Source organism: Lethenteron reissneri, chromosome 20, assembly GCF_015708825.2.
Source record: "Lethenteron reissneri isolate LAM-NWPU_2019-01 chromosome 20, ASM1570882v1, whole genome shotgun sequence".
In the NCBI taxonomy this organism is placed as follows: domain Eukaryota; kingdom Metazoa; phylum Chordata; class Hyperoartia; order Petromyzontiformes; family Petromyzontidae; genus Lethenteron; species Lethenteron reissneri.
In genome coordinates this window covers 14,260,816-14,284,008 of record NC_083798.1, presented here as the reverse complement: position 1 = coordinate 14,284,008, position 23,193 = coordinate 14,260,816, and the positions used below count along the sequence as shown (strand labels likewise).

The following is a 23,193-nucleotide window of genomic DNA, read 5'->3' as shown; positions in this document are numbered from 1 at the left end:
GTAGATATTATTATATACAGCTGCCCCAGCAGACCCACCTCTCTCTCTCTCTGCCCCCGCCTCTCTCTATCTTATGTGTCTCTCTCTGTGTGTCTCTGTGTTGTCTCTCTCTCTGCCCCCCCGCCTCTCTCTAGTTAAAGCCTCAACACAGAGACATTAGGCCTATGTGTGTCTATCTTATGTGTCTCTCTCTCTGTGTGTCTCTGTGTTGTCTCTCTCTCTGCTTGTGTGTCTGTCTATGTGTGTCTCCGTGTCTGTGTTTTGTCTCTCTCTCAAATTTAGTTCTACCTGATGACGGTTGCTTGTGTTGCAATCGAAACGTCGTATTCTATTATTTAATTTATTTTCTTTCTACGTGACTTTACCGAAAGAACCAAATAATTATTTTATCCGTGATGTTCATATTGCACGTAAATAAGAGATGTTCGTAACACATAATACACACAGACACATCGATATATCCATGCACAAAGACATGCACGCACACACATACTTGCATACACATTCTGTCCACGTATATACAAAGACACATATATATACTAAGACACATAACAATACCTATACCCGCCATTCGCCACTCAGTGACGGTGACGTCACCGCGGCGCTTGTGCCAGGCTAGGTGCACTTTGAGGCCACGTGAAGTGTCGAAGGCTCTCTGCTGACAGGAGGTCTCGGGACAGACCCAGCAGGTGCCATGGGTTGCCTGACTGAGATGACCGGTAGATGCACCAGCTGTACCCCCTACTGTGCCAAAGCTACATGCAAGCATGCACACACGACACCACAAAACATTGATACGTTTGTATACGTCATCGGGTGACGTCACTATTGCGAGTACGAAGAAATGTTCACATGCCTCCAGAACGGAAATTATCAGAGCATCTGAAACCTCTGAAATACGAAATCAGTCTCTCAATTTTAATAAAAGACAAAGCTCCCCCGTGTAGCCTTTGCCCGACTGTTGGGGCAAGTGCTGTGAACGAGCACATACGATGGGTAGCCTGCACCACGCGCGCCCGCCTTTGTCTCCCGAAGAACGAGAATGTCTACAGACTGCATCCTGGGTACTCGTTTAAGGCTGAGCAATCCTACAGGGGATGCCCAGCTGCCGCTTCAGACATTTCGTCATTAAAGTTGGCTGTGAGCGGGAATCGAACTCGGGTATTTGTACATACAGGGGGAGGGGCGGGGTGATGTCCCCAGGGGCAAATCCCACTGTGTGGAACCCCCGACGACTTCCAACTAAACCGAAAGTATCACATCTGACACCGTGACGTCGAAGCCCCCCCCCCCTTCCAAAGCGCGGGGCCCGGGGCGGCCGCTCCGAAAAGCCCTACCCTCGGAACGGCTCTGCGAGTACATACACACGTGTCTGTGTGTACGTACGTGCGTGTCTGTGTGTACATACACTCGTGTCTGTGTGTACGTACACACGTGTCTGTGTGTACGTACACACTTGTCTGTGTGTACATATACGCGTGTCTTTCTGTAGATACGCACGTATCGTGCACCGGACGTATTGGTGCACAGTAGCCCTGGCGTGCACAACACGTGTCGAGGCGACTCGGTTAAACGCGTGGGTTGAGTCGGTGAAACGTTCAACATTAGTTTTTTCTCTCGTCAATATACGAGCACACGCGCCAACTTTTCCGCGCAAATAAATCGCCAAGCGACCAACATCGTAGCGATGCATTGATTTGCCTTCATCACGCCAAAAAACAAAAAAGCCACGTTTGATGTCGTATCGTACACAAAGCCAAAGAAAACAAATCCCGCACATCCTTTGAAAGACTGTTGGGAGCAAGCGATGTTAGCGAGCACCTATGAAGGACGGCACAGCACACGAGCGGGTGTGTGAGTAGCACCTCGCCGGGCCGCCTTTGTCTTCCTCCTGACGATTTCTACACGCCGCGGCAGGTTACTCATTTGAGAATTATTTGACCCTAGGGGAAGCCCAGGACCGGTTCAGATCTAATCGTCATCGGTTGTCGGTGGCCGTGAGCGGGAATCGAACTCGTGTGGCCGGATTCGTAGTGCAGCGCAGCGCGCTAACCGCTGCGCCACCGCTCCCCACAAAGCACACACAGTCATGTACTGTACACACACACGCATGTGCACACACAGCATACAAAGTACAAACTGTATGCGTGCATATGCACGGCTGCGGCGTGATACACATTTAGAGAGTTATGCAACGAAGCCGTTTGCACGTGTACACACACAAGTGCATGATCCGGCCGTTCATTCGTAACCATCCTTCAAGCGCATATTGTGTATACGTGACGCAATGCGTCACGTGCACACAGTCGTCCCTTCTTTTAAAATTAACTTAACGCATATTTGGGTAAAAGCTTTGAAGGTACAGTCATGTTGTTTCGTTTAGGTCATATCTTACACGGCATATATTGAACCAACATATATAACTATAATTTGGTAATCTCAGCGGCCTGCGTCTCACCCGGCTGGTTTTTGCCACGTATATATTTACCTGTAGTTGGCAGGTGCTGGTAAATCACAATGTGCCAGTTACCTGGCGTTACGCGCCGTTGTCAGAATAATTCACACTCTACAGAGATGGCGTTTGCAATGAGCCATGGATGACTCATTTCTTCACGTGGGTTGAAGTGAATGTATTTGAAAATATTGAACACGTGTCGGCTTCCGCGACCAATATTGCTGATTCATAAAAAAATAATTTGAGGGGAGGAGGGGGGGGGGTCAGGCCGCGCGAGTAAAATTGCGTGTCGTACACCCTCATCCACCCGACACGGCCAATTAATAATGTTGTCACGTAAACACGAACCAGTTTCCAAGATTCTAGCGAAACGTCGGGCTACCCAATTGTTAAAAAATATATAAGTGTTTACGATGCACGTAAATAAATATGTTATTATCTTAAAGCTGACGATTGAAACATTATTAGTCATCTAAACGTTTACACCATTGGAACCTCATTTGCCAGTAAAAAATTCAATTATCATAATCTAAACTTGTGCGAAAACCGCAAACGCGTTGAAATCGCAACATTTTGAACCTCGCACATTTCACAATGCACAGTTGCGTTGGTTTCGCATCTTGGATAGTCCCGTCGCTCTCACGCGTGGGAATGAGTTGATGGAACGACTAAACCTGCGGGACAATTTCGTCTCTCCACGCGTGCGAATGAGTCGACTGAACGACTCAAAGCTACAGGATAATCCCGTCGCTCCGCGCGTGGGAATGAGTCGACATAAAACCGGACACGCGGCCCCTACGGCCAGAACGAACCGCGATGACATCACCAATGTCGCCGGCTTTGTTGAATGCTATCCTCTAATCTGGCGGAGCGACGACAGCCAGGATGTCTGGATATCACACGTGATTACATTATGTATTCTTATCATTAACATTGTATATTCATATCAACGCCACTCCACCGACCCACCCTCGTACCCCCAACCCCCCGCCCCCCGCGTCCATTCTCGACCCCCAATCAACTTCGGATTGACCAGCCCTGCAGGGAAGTTGATTCGGTCGGGGAACTCCCGTGACCCACAAGGCGTGGTGGGAATGCCTTCAGCCAGCAGTGGGTTGATTGACAGCAGGCTGTCTGGACAATGTCGGTAATATCAAGTATCGGTATCATGCAGCTGTCGAGGTGGATTCTGATCCAATGCAAGAGTCGTACCAGTCGGCGGCGGGGCTTGATGAGCGAAGCCTCTCATCCAGCAGTGGCTTGTGACCATGGCTGCTGCTGATGATACAAACACGTGTGTGTGTGTGTGTATATTCATATACGTATATATATACACACAAATAGACGATTATCTGAACCGGTCCTGGGCCTCCCCTATGTAGCCTCAAATGAGTACCTGATGCGATGTGCAAATATCGCCACTGGGGAGACAAAGGCGGCCGTGCGTGGTGCTGGCCACCCACCCCCTCGTGTTCGCCGTGCCAGCCTCCGTAGGCGCTCGCTAACAGCGCTTGCCCCAAAATTATGTTAAGGCTACACGGGGCATCTTTGTCTTGTATGTGTATATGCACACACACACGTGGTTTGTTCTGTTGATTGTTGCGCGCCGTCGATTCGGAATGTCTGGGATCGTTCTTGTCGTCGCTTCTGGTTGCTTCAGGACAGCGCCTAATGCCAATCAAGGTTCTCTTCTGCTGTTTACGCGTCAATTACAGCGATGTCTTTAGGACACGAACCACTGTGGGCTTGGTTTCACTCTCTCGGCTGACACAGGTACCAGTTACCTGCGTTGTATCGCGGTTAAGTGTGTCGTCATTCATTGCGACTCGTGTCACGTACAAAGGCAACGAACCCCGTGTAGCCTTGAACAGACTGTTGGGGCAAGTGATGTTAGCGAGTAGGACCTATGAAAGCCGGCACACGAATGGAGGTGGTTGGCCAGTACAGCGCCCGGTCGCCTTTGTCTTCCTCGTGGCGATGTTTACACACCGTACCAGGTACTCACGCGTGAAGCGATAGAATTATCCCGCGGATTTTAGTCGTTCCGGCAACTCATTCCCACGCGTGGAGCGACGGATTTGTCATTTCGAACAGTTTTCTGTGTTCAGTGTTGCACTCCTTCCGCCGCACCCACCTCCAATTAGCACGGTTGTCTTCGTATGGCAAGGCCGTAGCCTTCGAGTCAACATGGGGGGGGGGGGGGCAAACCTTGCAGGGGTCTGGGGGTCCCCCCCCAGAAAAAAAAAATCGAAATTTGAAAACGAATTTCCTGCCATTTCCTGCCTAAAATATGATAAAATTCACTAACACATGGGATGGATTTCTTTTTTACAATAATGTCTAATAGTGTATTGTTTTACATTGCTCTGTTTTTTCTTTCTTACCTTTTCTTGTCTCATTGTATGTAATGGCAGAGATTAGGGATTAATAAAGTACAACCATAACCACAATCATATAAACATACATCTATCTCATAGCAATATATTGGGGGGGACATTTGGAGCATATTTGAATATTGGGGGGGGGGGGATGTCCCCCCCCCCCAAATAGATTATAATAATTACGGCCTTGGCGTACGGTGCGAAAGAAGTTCAACGTACAGACAATAGAAGAACAATAACGGAGTGGAAGCCAAGCGACGGAACGCGTCTGAGTGAGGGAGAGAGAGCAAAAGGCGTCCCCCGGGGAGACGGAGCGACGGAATCGCTTGGTGTGCACGTGCTCCGGTTGGACTCTTACGTCGCAAGGTCGTGAGAGGTCGCGGCGATTTGGTAGAAAGAAGGCCTTCATCCAGTAGTGGATCGACCATGGCTGATTATGATTATTCGCAGTACTGTACTAACAATGCGTGCTTTTAATGTGTGGATCAATATTACTTCAACAATGTAGCTCACATAATTAGACATCAGTGTGTACGTGGGTAGTCAGACGGTTAAAATAATTAATTCCAAGCAACCGGGAGATGAGGAGCGGTGGCACAGTGGTTAGCGCATCACAGCGTGAACCCGGGCCACTTGAGTTCAATTCCGGGTCACGGCTAACATCAGTGGCGTGAGATATCTGAATAGGTCCAATGCTTCTTTCTTCCCCTGCCCAAACCCTCATACATTCGAATTATATTCGTAATCATAATTGTAATATTTTAACAATCTAACAATGTCACTCAGAGAATGATGAGTCAGTGTCCGCGCGAGTAGTGTTAAGGTTTAAAGTTAAGAACTATTCTACATAATTGCCTTTTAACAAAGTGCATATACAACAACGTACATCTCCACTGCTGGATGAAGGCCTCCGCACATCATAGGGCGGGGGGGGGGGGTGAAGTGTTTGACCATACTTCACCACGCGTTATAACGCGGACGCAGAGCTCAAAGTGACCGGGCCAAACTTGAATGGAGTTGGAAAATATTGATGCTTTCCCACCTGATGACGGACGCTTGTGTTGCGCCCGAAACGTCGTGATTTATTTGTATTTTCTACCTACGCGACTTTACCGAAAGAACCAAAGAGTATGGATTCCTGCAGTCACGAAAGCTTCAAATCAAGATTGAAATGCCCATACTTGACCTACATTGTGATGACGTCAGCCCGCGGTGTGATTCTCTGCCTTGTTGGCTGCTGGTCGCTCGCTCGTCCCGATAGAGAAGTTCAACACACACACACAGGAGGCGCTCAATAGTCAGGAGCTGATTGTGCAGCCACTGAGACAGGCACTTGCCGGACAGCGAACCAGTTCATAGCAACAATTTCCAGCGCTGCTTTGCCGTATAGAGCGCGCGTGCGTATGGCGTAGCGCGTAACAAAGGGATTTCATGATAATGATGTATTGCTATGGCAACGGTTACGATCGTCCTTAATGTTGGTGACGATTTAAAATGACTGCGATGGTGGATTTGAGGCGACGGTTGTGAAATATGATGATGTGATGATGGTGATGATAACGATGATGCCGATGGTTCGGATTATTGATGATGAGTATGACAACGATGTTGATATTTATGACGGCGACAATGATGATGACGACGATGATAACGAAATTGACAATGATCGTAACAATGCTGAAGATTATCGTTACAATCACCACCACCACTATCAGCGTCATCGTCTGGGCGGCCTTCCAGTGGCCCCGGGTCACCCCCCACCCCCCTGTGCGTCTCGCTCCTCTCTCTCCTCTCCGCCGACTCGCGCACGCCCTCAAGGGGATGACCCTGCGAGTCGCCTCCACTGCACTCGCCCCGCACGTCTCGAGCCATCCACACACATCCACATACACACACACATCCATTCACACACATACACACACACATACACACACACACACACATCCACACACACACCCAACCACACACACACATCCACATACACACACACATCCACACACACACACATCCATTCACACACATACACACACATATACACACACACATACACACACACACACATCCACACACACACACATCCATCCACACACACATCCACCCACACACACCCCCATCCACCCACACACATCCCATCCACCCACACACCAACACACACATCCACGCACACCCACCCACACACATCCACACCCACACACACATCCACCCACACACACACCCACACATCCACACACACACACACCCATCCACTCACACACACACATCCACACACACATACACACACACACACCCAAACACCCACACACACCCCCATCCACACACACACCAACACACACACCCATCCACCCACACACACACGCCCATCCACACAGACCCACACACCAACACACACATACACACACACATCCACACACACACACCCATCCACTCACACACACCCATCCACACACACATCCACACACACACACACATCCACTCACACACACCCATCCACACACACACATCCATACACACCCCCATCCACACACCCACACACCCATCCACCTACACACCCATCCACACACACACCAACACACACCCCCATCCACCCACACACACACCCATCCACACACCCACACACCCACACACACACCCCCACACACCCATCCACACACACACTCCCACACACACATCCACACACACACACACCCCCACACACACATCCACAAACCCACCCACACACACATCCATCCACACACCCACACAACCACACACCCATCCACCTATCCACGCAAAGACAGATATAGATCCCCCGTATAGCCTTAACAGACTGTTGGGGCAAGTGCTGTTCGCGAGTAGCACCGCCTGTGAAGGCCGGCACGGCACACGAGGGGGTGGTGTGGCTAGCACCAAATCCCGGTGCATATCATTTGAGGCTGAGTCGACCGTGGGAAGGCCCAGGACCGGTTCAGATAATCGTCACAAGTAGCCGCCAGCGGGAATCGAACCCGGTGGCCGGGTTCGTGGCCTTCAGCCAAAGATCCTCCTGGGATGTGAATTCACGGCACATAATTCACAAGCACTCGATGGATTCAGTGTTTAGCCTTCGAGATACTCTCTTCCTCTTCCCTCCCCTCGCCCCTCCACTCCTTCCCGTCCCTCCCCTATAGCCCCTCCGCGCCCCCCTGAGTGCCCCTCTATCGCTGTCGCTCATCCCTCAATTATCGTGGCACGCCCCTTGTCAATTGCATCATTTTCCATTCTGTCACCGTTTTGTAAGCTCGGTCAATCGCGTTGGGTGAATGCGCTCTGTATAAATATGAATCTGATTAGATGTAATACACTGCCCATAGAAAGGCGGTGGAGGGGGGGGGGTCTCTAAATATATCACAGGCGACGTTTCGGGCACTGCCCCTTTTTCATAGCAGTGGCCCTTCTTGTTGAAGAATGGGTATTGCGTCGTCGTTTTGTGCCGATGTGCCTTTGCCACCGCAGCGGCGTCGTCGTCGTTGTTGTTGTTATTGTTGTTATTGTTGTTGTTATTCTATGGCGGTAGTTAGAGACCTGTGTCAATCCCTTTGTTGTATGTTAGACATGGGGGAGTTGGGGTTGTTTGACCATACCTCGCCACGCTGGTCAGTGCAGCTCGGTGAAGGGGAGTGGGCAGATGGAGCGGGCGAAACCCAGTTCAGATGTCACTCCGCCACTGATGGATATAACCTTGGCTGGATCTCGAACTCCGATCGCGTTCATAAGGCGAGGTGCGCCAACCCTGTAGTTGCCAATCAAAATAGAAGGAAGAGGCATTCTTTTCGAATTTCGTGTAAAATTCGAAAATAAATATAAAAAAAACCTTAAAGATTTCAATGAGCCACAATGCACTGTGGTGGTGAATACGAGACGGGTGGGTCCTCTAATAAAGAACTGTTACGAAGCGGTTCCTTGAAGAGCCACCGCACGCGGCTCCAGAGCCGCACCCAGGCTGTCGAGCCCCTGCGCTAACCGCTGCGCCACCGCTCCCCGAGTGGCAGTCTAAAGTTATATCCGCCCAATCAGCTGCACCCCTCATTCCACCCCCCCCCCCCCGCTAAAATTAAACCTACATTAACAGCTGCGCCCCCCCCCCCGCCGCCACTCGACCCGCCAGTCACACGCCCCCACAAATTTAGCAAAAAACCTTCCTGGACAGCTGGTTCATGTACCCCACCCACCTATCCACCCATCCACCCACCCATCCACAGCCACGCTACAATTTGCAAGTAGCGACCGTGAATCCAATGGCTGGCCAGGGCAGTCGACCAATCACTCGGCCGAGGATTTTTAATTGTAACCACCAGGTACGACCCCCAAGGAGATGTTGGTTCCTCTGCTGGCGAGGTAGGGAATGAGGTAGGAGCATGGTGGGGGGGGGGGTAGAGGTTTTGGTCCCATACGTTAACAATTGAAAGTCCAACTCAATTTAGAAAGGTGCCCGACGCAACATGAGCAAATCAACGTTAGTCTTCGGTCTGCGGCAAGATGCAGGTTTCCCTCGCTTCATGCGGATTCGGTTCCTTGTGCGATTTCGCGCATGTATATGCGGCTATAAGCGTCGGCGCGGTTGCGAGACGTTAACTGCCTCGCCTGGTATGCAGGGGCGCGTGGGTTCGATCCCGAACCTATGCAGCTCTTTTTGCAGAAGCGATCTGGCCACAAACGATAGCTCAACGAAGTGCCTTATCACGTGGTACATTCATGGCAATACAACATTCTGCACTAGAAAAATCCACGCGACCACGGGGAGAGAGATACGCAAACGTCAAATAGACAGCAGGCGTACAGGGTCGGGATAGAATCGACGACCTCTTGTACACCAGGCGAGGTAGTTAACATCTCCTAATCACCGCGACCCCCTTTGGGTTCCTTCCCCACGTGTACGATGAACACGACTCACCATTAATTGACTGAAAATATATTCAAATAAAAGCCCACTGTAGTGGCAGGACTCCTGCTGAAACAGCAATGGGACCCAGCGTGGCTCTTCTGGATGAATGCGATCTATACAAAACCCACAACAACAACAACAGCAGCACGTGTACATGAACAGACGGTTGGTCAATTCAACTGCTTGGTGATGACTTCCAACACGCCGTGTCTGTCGCGGGGTGGTGAGGGGTTGTTTAGCCATACTTCACCACGCTGGTCAGAGCGTGTTGCTTTTAGCCGGGGGGGAGGGGGAACACACGCACGGAGCATTAAACAAACCATTCCGAAAACGAAAATTAATATTACACAGCTAATTACACAAACAGGCATGCATTACAACTGTAATAATTAGTTTAGTTTTAAAAGTGGCGGAACAGGTCTCTCTGGTTTTGTATTAGTTCACCGTGGTAATTATTGTATCGTATTATTTTTGCTCAAGCCCTCAAAGAAGACAAAGATCCCCCGTATAGCCTCAACAGACTGTTGGGCCAAGCGCTGTTAGCGGGTAGCACCTGTGAATGCCGGCACGACAGACGCGAGGGGGTGGGGGTGACCAACACCACGCCCGGCTGCCTTTGTCTCCCCAAAGGCGACGCTGTACACATCATCCCAGTTACTCATTTGAGGTTGAGTCGACCTAGGGGAATGCACAGGACTGGTGCAAGTAATCGTCACCGGTGTTTGTGGCTGTGAGCGGGAATCGAACTCGGTTAACCGGGTTCGTTGTGCAGCGCGCTAACCGCTGCGCCACTGCTCCCCGATCAATCACTCAGTGAGAGGGCGGTGGGTGGGAAATTCCGACCTCACCAACCCCCCGCAGTCAAACTTTACGATTCTGGTTTTATTTTTATATGAAGCCGTTAATTCTCATGTCTCACCCAATGCATCTGAATTATCTCGACAGCGCGTGGACTCGATTTCGATTCTCGTGCGGTACGGACGGCGTGTATCGAAATCACCTGTAACCATCATCATCACCACCATCACCAGCACCGTCATGATCCCCATTCGTCATTATCTATCTACTTCTGGATGAAGTCCTTCCTTTCCCACGCTGTCACATCCATCACTGTGAGCTGCTTTGCCGCAATCAATTCCGTGGTCTCTCCTCTCTCTCTCTCCCGCACATGAACTGAACTCTTCGCTTCAACTTCGGCACCGTGTTCTTGGTTCTTTCGGTAAAGTCACGTAGATAGAATCTTTTTTAAAAATAAAAGTTAATAAAATAAAAAATATTTTATTTTTTTTATATATTTTTGTATTTTATTTACTTTCTTTTTTATATCAATTTTCTTTTTTACTTTTCTTTTTTATATCTAAATTTGTTTTACTTTTATTTTTTTATATCTACATGACTTTACCGAAAGAACAAAAAATATAAATTCCTGCAGTCACGAAACTTTTAAGTCAAAATTCTTCAGCGCCGTGTTCCTCCCCCTCTCAGATTGCATAGCCCCCCCCGCCCCCCCCCCCCCGCCCTCTAATTTTTGGGCTGCCACTCATTGTGCCACCAGTCTCGGACACCATCGTCCCTTGTAAGCTCTGCGTCCTACCAACACTTGAGCCCGAACAGTCCATTATGCGATGGCAGTGATTTGCCTTTTTTTTGCTCTCATCGATTAATTCATCTTCCTGCCTCTCGGTTTTAATTCTGAGCATGCGTCTCGCCGTGTTTGCCTTGCACACTCTATACCAAAAACGATGGCGAGCACACGCGTATACGATATACTTGCGGGTTTTATGTTTTCTAAAGCTCTTGGAGATTCGATATGATTACCGAATTAATGCGGAATGAAGATAGAATCTGAGTGATGTGTATTAAAATCAAAGTCTAGACCCCCACCAATGAATATATTAAGTATTACAATGACAAAGATCCGCCGGATAGGCTTGACCGGCTGTTGGGGCAAGTGCTGTTACCAATCACTTATGGAAGCCGACACGACCAATGGATGGCGAGGGTGGTCAGCACCACGCCCGGCCGCATTTGTCTCCCCCATTTCAACCTCCATCATCATCAACATCGTCATCATCATCAATCGTCATTAGCCGTGACTAATCTATTAGCGGCTCGCCGCGTTGTTTGATCGACGTGATGTTCAACGACTTTCCGATAATGCCATCTAATGGCAATTTACAAGAAGCGTGCATCTAAGAGTATTGGAACAAAGCGGTCTGCCTATGCGTAAGGACTGTACGGAGTTAAACCTTTGGCACAATGCCGTTATATATACTGTACGTAGTTTATTTTTATATACACATAAGTTATAGTTAAAAAAACGAAACACATTCCCAAAAACATAGACTTGGTTTTCCGTTCCCTGCTGGCGAATTAGCGAGCGGCTGTTTCTCAGTTCGCAGTCAGGAGGGAGCGTTCAGAGTGATTGCAGAGTCTGGCTCAATAGGAGTGAGGTTGGCCACACGAACGGCTGTGTTTTTTTTTAGGAAAATAGACCTCTCATCCATCCATTCACGTATGCAGTGCCGGATTAAGCTAGTGCGGGGCCTGTAGCATATGCTATAAAGGGGCCCTAAATTTAAAATAAAACACGGAAATATAAAAAAAATACTTGCTTAGTAAATTAATTGAATTTTTTAATTTGCTATACAGCCAGATAATACGACAAATCACCAACCTTAAACACCCAGTCGTTCATAAAAGTTGAATGCGGTATAGTACTATAGTAACAGAGCAAGTGCAGAATCACTGAACCGGAATTGATGGCTTGAAAGCATTTAGCGCGGGGCCCTTCAAAGTGTGGGGCCCAGAGCATATGTAGCTACTTTTGCTACTAGGATAATCCGGCACTTCATGTATGGTGTAGTGATAAAAAAAAACACACCGCCTTAAAAGCAATGTACTCTACAGATTCCCTGCGCATTATACAGGTTCGGTTTGTGCGATTTCGCACTGTACATGCGGCTCACCTATTTCTACCCAAAAAAAAAATCGCTTTACGCGGTTTGAATCAACTCCTGCAGTGGGACATTGAAACAACATTGTGTGAACTGCAGGCTGACTCATTAAAATAAAATGTTGAGTTCAAAAATGTTGCTGGCACAACGCTTTGTGGGAAGTTTTGATGGCATCGATTATAACGGATTATGCATCTATGTACAGGATGTTGATCTTCTTTCGCACCGTACGTATTCAACCGTTTAATTCTATATCTATATACGTGGGGAAGTATAGCAAGCTCGCCACGAACATTAGGACCTCCATTCAGTCGTGGTTTGAAAAAGTACAGATAATTATCTATTTTGGTTTCGAAGGAATGTTAACGATTAATGGATTCATCGATTACAATTTTTATTTTATTTGCTCAAGATGCGCTGCATCGACTCGCTTGTGTAATATTTGAACTTGTATTCATTTTATAGCTTTGCGAAAATGTTACATGATGGGGGGGTGGGTGGCTGTGAGAACGAAACACGAAGTAGGGAGAGCGACAATACCAACGAGTCCGTTACGAAGGAGACATCACGAACAGAGATGACAGCACAGACGAGACAGATCACACAGAACAGAGCCAGAACGGACCAAAGCGACAATGCGAACGCAAGATAATTTACGAGTCCTAATCATACAAACGAGACGGTATTGACCCAACAAATAAGATAGATATTTTTTAGATATATGAAATTTTCGATTTTAAAAAATCTATTAATCGAAACGCGATTCCCACATCGCGACGATTTATTGAATCGCGCGTGAATTAATCGTAACACGACACTCGCTGCACACGTGCTATGCATGTGCACATATGCGTATAGGCATATACATATACAATTAAATGCATACCCACTTACATGTATATTGGTTACGCGCAGGGAGTCATTTCTGACTCGATATTTTCCGGAACTCTGCTCGGCTGACTTGATGCAGGGTTTATCGGCGTAAGGCACTACCACTTGGAGTATAATGTACGACTGTCCATAATAACCCAATGAAATTGTACCGTATATCACTAAAATCGTACGAACAGGATTAGTGTATATGTATAACATATACTGTATATATATGTGGATATGTACTATTATTTTTTACCAGGTAAATCCCACTGAGTTTTTTAGCTATTCAGAAGCGACTGGCCACTAATGATAGCCCAATTAAGTGTATTATCACGTGGAAATTTAAAGGAGCCAAATCCTCTAAACGCATGTTTCTAAATGAGGAGGGAAAAACCGGAGGACCTGGAGAAAAATCCGCTCGACCATGGGGAGACGATGCAAACTCCAAATATAAAGGCGTCAGGGTCGGGTTCGAACCCACGACCTCCTGTATACTGGGCGAGGTAGTTCACATCGCGGCACCCATCAGTTACGGGGAACTGTTGTGTAGCGGTCAGCGCACTGCGCTCCGAACCTCGCGACCAGAGTTCGATTCCCGCTCACGGAAAACTGCAGTGACGATTATCTGAAGCGGTCCCTGGGCCTCCCCTAGGTCGATTCAGCCTCAAATGAGTACCTGGTGCGGTGTGTAAATATCATCACTCGGGAGACAAAGGCGGCCGGGCGTGATATTAGCCACCCACGCCGTCGTGTGCCGTGCCGGACTTAATAGGTGCTCGCTAACAGCACTTGCCCCAACAGTCTTTTAAGGCTACACGGGGGATCTTTGCCTTTGTTTGTTGTTGTTGCAGAGCTAGAATTAATCACACACACACACACGGGATGTTTTGTTGGAAGTTATGCTGGGTGATCATTTAACTTGAAAAGAGTTCAAATCTAAGCCACGTTACACGGGGAAGAAATTCATCTTTGTCAAGTCACAGGTATTAATTTACAAGGCTACCACCGCTGTTGGCTGCACACACGCACACACATATTTCACCGTGCACTATTGTCCCGAATGATTAATATTTTATGAGTGAACTTCACGTACACTGAAGCGAGTGCATGGCATTGCGAGCAGTATGCGTGTGTTGTAGCTCGTAACGGCGAGATGCAGAATTCTGTGAGCACCCTGCAACGTTTTTGAAATTAACTTCGTGGGCGCTCTTGAATTTGTGGGCAATCGTTAACAACACGATGGCCTTAAGAGGCGACTACATATAATTATCAGCGACGTTTCGGGCTTTGACCCATGATTCATAGCACGCACAGAGTGTGCTATGAAGGTTTATTTTCTATGAAGGGTCAAAGCCATTGCTTGAAACGTCACCGACTATATATTTTTTCTTTTAAGACAGTGTTTATATTGACTGGTGTGTTGAGTTTTGTATTATTAGTTGTGCGTGTGCACCGTTGCCAACGCAGCAGTAACAGCAGCACATCACCAAATAAAGTGTTGAATTTTGAGAACGTGTGCCAAGCCTGCTTCGTTTCTAATGAGTGATTTATATCACGGTAAACACATTTTTTGTTACTCTCAATTCAAATAACGCACGTGAAGCAATCATCATAATCATACGGGGTATCATAAGCCATTACTCTGCTCCGTGTTTATAGGTATGTACTGTATCATGTTCAACCTCTTTCTCACCGTACGTAGCCAACCGTGCTAATTGGAGGTGATCCGTAGTTGCAACTAAACTCATTACGTGTTCATGGATAAAATCACATGCAAGCTAAACTGCGTTCTGTGTGACCACACGCACGTGAATAATTTAATTAATATTCTAACATTGTCAGTCGGCTTCCCATTTGCCACGTGACGCGATGCGGTCGAAACTGGGCCAGAGTGGTTGCATAAACAAACAACGCCGGGCACTGTTGGTCTGGGAAGCCAATGTGTACGCTCATGGACAACGGCATAATTTGTGTTTATATTCCGCAGGCAGAACTGAGTTCTTGCTCATCGCATTTATGATGGCAACCAGGTGAGAGCCCATTGAGAGATGAAGGGAGGCTTGGAAATATATAAGCGGGATACAGATCAACAAAACTTAATCGAGGTTCAGTCCGCCATAGCAGACAGACACAGTATGACTTTCATTTTAATGAAATACAACTTTAAAATCTAACACATTTTGCCATAAGCAAATAAACCAGGTGGTGGAGTGGGGGCTGCAAATTTTAGTTTACCCTTGCGCACGATGATGGCTGAAGCACGGATCATGAGCTCGACGCTGATGTGGAGGTTTGCTGCTGATTGCTGCTGGGTCACAACGAGATGGCTGCAAGAGTTCGTGTCGTTTTGCTCCCCCTCCTCCGTCGAAGGAGCGCAGGCTACAGTGGTGTTTGCTCTACGGTCCATGGGGTGGATTGCATGAACACAATCGCACTGCCGTGGCGTGTCTTAATGGTTTCCTATGTGTATCTCTGTGTCTCTGTGAGTCTCTGTGTATCTCTGTGTCTCTGTGTGTCTCTGTGAGTCTCTGTGTATCTCTGTGTCTCTGTGAAGCTCTGTATCTCTGTGTCTCTGCGAGTATCTGTGTATCTCTGTGTCTCTGCGAGTCTCTGTGTATCTCTGTGTCTCTGTGAGTCTCTGTGTATCTCTGTGTCTCTGTGAGTCTCTGTGTATCTCTGTGTCTCTGTGAGTCTCTGTGTATCTCTGTGTCTCTGCGAATCTCTGTGTATCTCTGTGTCTCTGTGAGTCTCTGTGTATCTCTGTGTCTCTGTGAGTCTCTGTGTATCTCTGTGTCTCTGTGAGTCTCTGTGTATCGCTGTGTCTCTGTGAGTCTCTGTGTATCGCTGTGTCTCTGTGAGTCTCTGCGAGTCTCTGTGTGTCTCTGTGAGTCTCTGTGTATCTCTGTGGGTATCTGTGAATTTCTACGTGTCCATATGGATGTACTATATATTAACAGTAATTCAATTGATAAAAAGCCTCTCATCGATAATCTAAAAACGCTGTACGAGACGCAGCGACCAACACTCAGAATGAGAAAAAAAATAACTCACGGAACTAAAAGTTGAATAAACAAAAGTGCATGAATCAGTTTAAAGACGTGTTTATAAAACGTCCACAGACTCCGAAAGAGATGCTGAGATCTAGTGGGGTGGGGGGGGGGGGGCGAGTTCGTTCCAGAGTCAGGTGGGGGGCACGCAGGGAACAGCTCCCTTTCCCATGGACCTAAGAAGCCTCTATGGCCTCATGGGAACGCAGAGGGAATCTGCAATCCCAGACCTTAAGGACGTTGAGGAGGGGACCATAAGGGTGCAGCGGTGAGTCTCTGATGTGTAGGCTGGGAGCAAGGTGGTTCAATTCAGAACTCTGTGGTCCAAAGAATTGGGTTGCATTGGCCACAGGCCCCGCTGTAACAATTAAGCGAGTCGTGAAAAAAATCCTGTCGACCGTTGGCTCACGTTAAACATTTACCAATGCCGACGTTAAACTCCGTTTGCCTTGGTGGCTCATTTATATCCTCGTGTCTAATTGTTTCTCGTGTCTTAATTATTTCCAGGTCCGCCCGGATGTCCGGTGCCATTGCAAAGAGGCGAGGGATGGAGGAGGGGGCGTGGGGAGGAGGGGGACGTGGGGGTGGTGATGGCGTCACGTGACGCGAACAATGCGTGAACCGGACAGGTCACGTGGTCAACAGAGTCACGAGGTCACACCACTCACTCCCCATAACCACGTGCCGCAGCACTCAACATGCCCCCGCCCCCCCGTGGCGTGACGTCACAGGACATGCTGTCACAACAAGAGTTCTAGATTTGAAGCTTTCGTGACTGCAAGGATTCATATTCTTAGGTTTTTTCGGTAAAGTCACGTAGGTAAAACATCAAAATTAATGAAAATAAAAAAAATTGACGACGTTTCGGAGGCAACACAAGTCTCCGTCATCAGGTGGGGCCGTCACAGCCGGATTAGCTGCATCAAGTGAGGCAATGAGGGATTACATCTTGAATCATTGCCTCACTTGATGCAGCTAATCCGGCTGTGACGGTCCCACCTGATGACGGAGACTTGTGTTGCCTCCGAAACGTCGTGATTTTTATTTTATTTTAATAATTTTGATGTTTTACCTACGTGACTTTACCGAAAAAAACTAAGAATACACAACAAGAGTATCTATTAAGCCTCGTCGTCGAGACGTGATCTTCTCCTATTTACAACCCCCAAGCCAAGCAGTGAGAACTCCGCATTCCTTTAGCGAGGGCGAGCCTATTCATCAAAGGACAGTAGACTTCCTCACAAAGTGGTCCTTATTTTATCGACCACCGAAGGCTGATTGGTTGAGTTGATCTTCTTTGTTCTTTCGGTAAAGTTACGTAGAAGGGAAATAATAATATAATAAAAATAAAACATAATAAAATGCAATTCTCACGACGTTTCGGCCACAACGCAAGCAGCCGTTCTCATGTGAAGAACAGGTCTGTCGGAAAGACAGCATCTGCATGTTATATTTGTATTATTTTATTATTTCCCTTCTACGTGACTTTACCGAAAGAACCAAGAAGATGAATCCCTGCAGTCACGAAAGCTGGTTGAGTTGAGTTAACCGCCTACCCCCCGCCCTCCAACCAGGAGTTGGCGTCGCAACTTTTCGATTTGCGAGGCCGGTTTTTGTTTGCTCTAACACTGAGCTACTAGACGTGGTACGGGCTGTCGGTGGCGGTGTGACCGTCCACTCTCGCTCTGGGGGTGTCCAGACAGGGCTCAGCTGCGATCCAGCCTGGAATACAACGATCGTCGTCGAGATGGCCACGTTTTCCCAGCTCTTTGAGTCGCTGCTCTCAACGGCAAAGTAGCCACGCATTCGCTTCCTTATTAGAGCCGGTAGTCTGGAGAAGGCCGATAGATTTTTGAGCTCCGTACGCGAGCAATGCTGCACGTCTGTCTGATACATCTAAACAATTGTTTACAATAATGATGACAATAATTATTATCGAGAGCCTGGATTGAAGGGTCACCCCCGCGTTGTTTCGGTCAGGGGGGGGGGGTTGCTGGACCATACTTCACCACGCTGGTCAATGCTGGTTGGTAAAGGGATGGTGAGGCCCAGGGCTGGTCCAGATAACCATCGCTGCTGATGTGGTGGTCAGCGCACTGCTGCTATTAAACCATCGAACTGAATTCGATTGTTGGGCAACAGCCAACTTCAGTGGTGAGCGATAGTTCAACCCGCACCGACCAGCGTGGTGAAGTATGGCCAAACGACTGGTATAGACGGCGTATCTCAATAACCATGCAGGTGATCGAGCGTTGAGACGAGACCTGGGGACGAGGGAGAGACATGCGGATACTGAGCAAAGAAGGAACGTGGTGCAAAACAAAACAAAGGTAAGGAAATCAATGTACGTAGGTCCATTGACCGAAACGTCAGATTGTCATGTAAAAGCTACGTCTATACTTGACACGGATTGTTCGTGTCTCGGTGGTGCAGTATGTTCATCCTGTGCAAAGCGACTCTGCTGTCTCTGAGCGGTGATGATATTTAAGGTTAATACAGTGCCCTGCGATTCGTCCCAGAACACCTCATGTCACATCTCAACGCATATCAGAGGTCGCAAACGGGTTTTGATTCCTTACCCGTACCCGGCCGCACCAGGGTCGCAAACGGGTACCCGTACCCTACCCGATACCCGGCTACCCGTACCCTGCCGGGTACGGGTAGCCGGGTATCGGGTAGGGTACCCGTACCCTGCCGGGTACGGGTAGCCGGGTATCGGGTAAGGTACGGGTATCGGGTACCCGATTGCGACCTCTGACGCATTTTAAGGAAGGGCACCCCCAGTGGCAGCTGTCCCCGTGCAGCACAAGTTGACTACAGCACCTGACCAGCAAACGGGCATCAGTATCCAAGCAGTGTGGGGGTGGGGGGGGGGGGGCGATAATTGCCGTGCATAATCAATCACAATTTGCGTCTAAAAAAATTATGTTGCCAAATTTGGACCCTGACTCTGGCACCCAATGGCTTTGTTGGGAAGGTTTCCCTTTGCGAATGACGTCAGGAAGGTCTTTATTATCCACTGCGAGTGAAGCGCACGACGCGTATTATCATTATTATTGCTGGTGGTATTGTTTCGATTTAAAGCTTTCGTGACTGCAGGGATTCATCTCAGACTCTGTCTTTCTGACAGCCCTGTTCGTCACCTGAGGACGGCTGCTTGCGTTGTGGCCGAAACGTCGTGAGAATTGTATTTTACTATGTTTTATTTTTATTATTTTATTATTTCCCTTCTACCTGACTTTACCGAAAGAACCAAGAAGGTGTTATTGTCAATGCACCTGCGGTATTAATCAGGGCGGCCCGCTGGGAATTCGAACCGCGATAGCTCCGCAACAGCACGCGGCCGACGCGCTGCCAGCTATGGCCGCGCCAATGCCAACCCTCTCCTGACTCAAGCTCGCCACTGTGAACACGAATCGGGGATCGATCGGCGCGATAATCAACGACGACAATTGGTGTCTCTCCCGTTGATGTAAAGCGAGTGGACGTTAACTGCACTAATTAAAAAACAAAAATACGAATGGCCGCTGGTAGTGTGTTGGTGGGAAATGACGTCACAAAGGGGAAATACGAATTAACGGCGGCAGTGTGGAGGGGGGATGACGTCACAAAGGGGAATGTTTCGCAGCATCGCTGGCAGAAAACTGATAATGCGTCTCGAAATATCGCCGTTGTTGCATTCTACTGGTTGTACAAATGTACTGCGTGTGCTGCCGATACACAGGCTTTCCGTGTAGAAGTACTGAGAAGTGTCTCCATTTAATATTTAGTTCACCACAATGCTGAAGCTGCCCAGTAGTACAAATTAAATATTCTTACTATCGTCATAGCCAAAATTAACACGCGGATGTTAGGTTGTTTATCTGTTTGCATTTTATATTGCATGAGCATTTACGATTAAATATTAGATCTAAAGTTACTTTACAATGATTCGGTGGCTAATTGGTGGCATCGATGCCATCGGAAGTTTCAAACGACACCGAGCACGCAGACTTTGCGCATATGCCAACAAAATTCTTTAGCGTTCCTGAAGAACTGCATTGTGGTCTTATATTGTCTTAGACCACCATCTAAGTATATTTGAGATAATGTGACCGACTCAGAGCGGTAGTGGCAACAGTGAGATACACATTTGTGGATCAGTTGCGCCATGATCCGGCCTCATCAGCAGAGTGCGTTCAGGAATGCTCATTGCCGCAAAGTACGTCTCCATTTGAGAGGGAGATCCAAGACAATAGAACCAGAATGCACCTCTTCAGGAAATCATGATGGTTTGTTTTAATAAATGCACAAATGTTTGCGTCTTGTTTGCAACTAGTGCTGTTCGGGCCTGTACTGTTAGTCTTATCATGGCGATGGATATTCATCATCAATCCGCGATCGATGCTGTTGGATTTGCAAGTGTCCACGAGGTGGTGGTGTTCGTGCCACGTGCGCGCACAATGACTAATGCACGTACGAGCTCGTCACGAGTTCGAATGCTAATGCATGGCGGTGATGATGCTGATGATCCCACATTCACGTCGTAATGAACCTGCCGAAACACTTCACCACCTTGCGTAGTCCACGGGCCAGTGTAGAATTCGGTGGTGGTCTCGGGGCCTTCCTCTCCACGCTGATGATGAAGCGGTTGTCGTCGATGCCCGGGCAAGACGATCATCATAATACTCATCTCACTCAGAAGCCACATTCATTGTCGTATCATACACAAAGACACAGACCCCCCCCCCCCCCCATAGCCTTAACAGACTGCTAGCGAGCACCTATAGATGCCAGTACGGCACACGGACGGGGTGGGCTGGCCAGAACCACGCCCGGCCGCCTTTTTCTTCCCAGTGGCGATGTTTGCACACCGCACCAGGTAGTCATTTGAGGCTGAGTCAACCTAGAGGGAGGCCCAGGTACCATTCAGATGATGTTGGCCGTGAGCGGGAATCGAACTCGGGTCGCCGGTTTTGGACATCTATTAAAAAGAGCTTCATAGCTCATGGGTTTCCTCCAGTATAAATACTGATTCTCATGATGCTGATTCGCAGCGTAGCACTGTTAACCATTGAACTACACACTAGCCACAATAATAATAATAACACAATCTAGATTTGAAGTTTTCTCTCTCCCACTTGGAAGTTTTCTCTCTCCCACTTCAGCAAAACATTTATTGCTGTCGTTTTCCCACCTGATAATGATTGCTTGTGTTGCAATCGAAACGTCGTGATTTAATTTATTTTAGTTTATACCTACGTGACTTTACCGAAAGAACCAAAGAGTAATAACAACACAATCATCATCGCGGGTGGTTCCATCAACAGTTACATTTATGTGGCCCGTGCCCCCATGGGCGAGGAGTATAAGGCTCCCCGTAATCAGCGAGAGAAGATCGCGGCTCACGTTTTCTGTTTGCCCACCACGCCGTTTGTGCTTTGGCCAACAAAGTTAACTTTCGCCACCCGCGCGTGAACCGGGCACAGCCGTGACGCATCGCCTCCCCGACGACTCCTGAGTGAATCTTGAAGAGTCATTCTTCTTCGGTAAATGATTACTTGATGTTTTTCGGAAGTAACGTAACCTAATCCGGCATGTAGTTGTTGCGGGCTTCTTTTTTGTTCTCGTTAAAGTTTAACGTGCTTTGATTGATTGATTATTTTCGAATCAACGTACATCTGGGGAACTCTTAGTTCCATGAGTGATTTTTTCTTTCTCATGCTGAGTGTTGGTCGCTGTTTCTCGTACAGCGTTTTGAGATTATCGATGAGAGGCTCGTTTTATAAACTGAATTACTGTTAATATAAAGCACATCCATAGTGGACACGGAGAAATCCATAGAGATGCACAGGGATCCACAGAGGCTCACAGAAATAAAATGTAAGACAATGTCACGGCTAGTGCGATTGTGGCCATGAAACCCACACCACGAAATCCTATAGCAAACCCATAGATACCCACAGAGATACACAGAGACTCACAGAGACACACAGAGACTCACAGAGACACAGAGACTCGCAGAGACACAGAGACACACAGAGACTCGCAGAGATACACAGAGACTCACAGAGACACACAGAGACTCACAGAGACACAGAGACTCACAGAGACACAGAGATACACAGAGACTCGCAGAGATACAGAGACACACAGAGACTCACAGAGACTCACAGAGACACACAGAGACTCACAGAGACACACAGACTCACAGAGACACAGAGATACACAGACACTCACAGAGACAGAGAAATACACAGAGACTCACAGAGACACAGAGACTCACAGAGACAGAGACACACAGAGACTCACAGAGACACACAGAAACTCACAGACACAGAGATACCCATAGGAAACCATTAAAGACACGCCACGCCAGTGCGATTGTATCCATGCGGGCAACTACGACGACTACGACTGCTGCTGCGTCTGTGCACTGAATGCCGCACAGCTTCGATGCATTTGCATCGGATGGAGATTTTATCGCGTCAAACCATAATGCAGAATACAACCCAATCATTCTCCGTTGTTTTCATTCGTCCTCTTAACCTGAGTAATGGTCGGAGAGTAACGAACCCGTGCAATGCTCATGTAGAGT

The 23,193-nt window shown here is 48.0% G+C and overlaps 1 long non-coding RNA gene across 1 annotated transcript in view; it reads left to right on the top strand.

Moving 5' to 3' along the window:
- The window catches only part of LOC133344827 (uncharacterized), a 34,947-nt gene that overhangs the window by 4,725 nt on the left and 7,029 nt on the right, over positions 1 to 23,193 (top strand). The window contains exons 2-3 of the long non-coding RNA XR_009755378.1: positions 17,124 to 17,270; positions 18,858 to 18,946. This is a non-coding gene — a long non-coding RNA (uncharacterized LOC133344827). The remainder of the gene's footprint in view (positions 1 to 17,123; positions 17,271 to 18,857; positions 18,947 to 23,193) is intronic.